This window comes from Mus caroli, chromosome 18 (genome assembly GCF_900094665.2).
Source record: "Mus caroli chromosome 18, CAROLI_EIJ_v1.1, whole genome shotgun sequence".
NCBI classification, from domain to species: Eukaryota; Metazoa; Chordata; class Mammalia; order Rodentia; family Muridae; genus Mus; species Mus caroli.
The window spans coordinates 34336590-34338895 of record NC_034587.1 but is presented as its reverse complement, the minus strand read 5'-3'; the positions used below and the strand labels follow the sequence as shown (position 1 = coordinate 34338895).

Here is a 2306-nt window from a genome sequence, read left to right as displayed (position 1 = left end):
CACACACACACACACACACACACACACACACACACACACACACACACACACTTTGATCTCTTTCAAAATAATGGCCTTCTAAAAATTGTTACATGGGCATCTGTTCTTAAATAATTAAACACAACTTCCTCAGTCTTGTACTGTTACCTGTGTGTGTGTTTTCAGGACTGAGCCTTCGGTATTGGATGGCCAATCTGTGTGTTTTTCTCTAGGAAAGACAGTGGGCTTTATAAAGCCAGTTTGGCCTCACGTACTCACTTTCTTGCTATTGATTACTGGTAGTCTCCTGAGTGTACTCCTCCACTTATCAACATTCAGCCCAGTGCAGAAGCAAACAGATTCTCTTGCCATGTTATTTGACTTCCCTAGCTTCCCAGAACTTAAAGCCAAAATGAACATTTTTTTTCTTAAAACTTGCCCAGTCTTGGGTAGTTTTGTTACTGTGACAAAAACATCATGGCTGTCAAATAATCAAATTCTATTTTGGACTTTAATAATAGAGGTCTCTTTTTCTTTCTCAAGAAATTGGTTTAATAAGAAAGTATGATTTTTAGTTATGGGGAGCCACTTGAAAGTAAATGTTTAAAGCAATTATATGAAATGAGATATTAAAATGTATTGTTGAAATCATACCATTTAGAAATTTAACAGATTTACAAGTCATCATGCAGAGTAGAGAAATAAGAGAACACTTATCCCAGATAAGAAAATGACATATACAGTAATTCAAATCCAAAAAAGAGAAATAGAGCTAGAAATGGTAAGAAAGGATTGCTATAAATATATAGTTTGTTTCTATATAAACTATTTCCCAAATACCTCTAAAATATATCAAATTGAGCATATACATATACATAATATACATATAATAGCTATTAAAATACTTCCAACTCTGACTTCATTTTCACATGGCTTTCTCTTCTCCATACATATGTCCCCATGTCCTCTGTATTTCAGAAATGTGTTTGTCATGGGAATCAGCATTTACCTAGAAAATCCAGGACAATTGTAGGCAAAGATGAACTTAACTACAGCCTTTTTTAACTGATCATTCTTTATATAGAAATAAAAGAATCAGCAAAAGCACAGAATTAAAATGCCCAATGTCATCTGAAATAAGTTTACTAAAAGGATTTAAAGGTAAATCTGCACATTAGAGAGATTATAGGTCCTACTGAGAAAAAGAATTGTTTGTCACAGAAATGCACCTGGGAGAACACTGACCACATGGCAGATGATGACATAATCTCCCATATTCAGATTGACCTGCTGGTGTGAGCAGCCACTGAAGCAGCAAGAGAAACTCCAGAAAACTTTCCCCGGTTCTCAGAGGCTCTCCAGAGGATACATTTTTTTTAGTCACCTCTCTGGCAATATTGATCCCTCACCTAACAAGTATGACACTCCTATGAAGGAGATGAGAGATGTTGATCCATTATTCCATCTATAGTTCGTCATGGGTTGCCAACTCTAACACAGTGTAAACAGTGACAGTTTGAACACAAAGAACCTGGGAAAAGGAAAAGACAACAGGATGTTCACTAATTCACTGGTGCTCCATCACACCTCTTCAGAACACAGAGAGCTTCCAGGAGCTCCAGGGCAGCAGCCCACAGGTAGAAATTAGGACTCTTGGACATGGCAGAATATGCAGATAGATAGCTCAAACTCAAAGGGCCACTTGGGAAAGATTTCTGGTTCTAGAACCACAGATTGTATGAGTGAAAAATGAAAAGACTTGCCTGTGAGTCTTCAGCATTCAAAAGCCACCACAGTAAATGGGTGAATTCTGGGCTCTCTGTGATACATTTCAAGCCTTTTGAATTGATGATCACATTGTACAGGGACATGAGCATCAACATCAAGTGCCCTGGCTCAGTTTCAAGACTCACCACTCCAACAGCTGCAACATGGAATCCAAACGCACTCAACTGGAATTGGCTAAGAATTCACAATTGTGTGAGATGGCAGAAGCACCTGTTACAATTCCAGACACCACAAACACAAACTGAATTTTACCAGAGTTGACCTTCACACCTCCATCTGGTTACCTCACAAAACTCTCCATCACCGATCCATAATCCTGAAAAGTCAATGTTTTACGATGAGCTCCCCATTACTGGAGTCATCCACTTCACTACTGCAGACTCCCTGTGAGAGGGTGCAGGAGCTGCTCCCATCTGTGCACAATACTCTGGCTGAAGGGGTAGCTGCAGCTTAGTTCTACTCAGCTGACCTGGAAGCACCAGCTTTCTCTCTTCCTCTCTCCTCTCTCTCTCCTCTCTCCTCTCTCCTCTCTCCTCTCT

General features: G+C 39.4%; 1 protein-coding gene across 9 annotated transcripts in view; it reads right to left on the bottom strand.

Moving 5' to 3' along the window:
• LOC110285079 (protocadherin alpha-4) overlaps positions 1–2306 on the bottom strand; it is a 225915-nt gene that overhangs the window by 97235 nt on the left and 126374 nt on the right. The gene's annotated exons all lie outside the window — the stretch shown is intronic.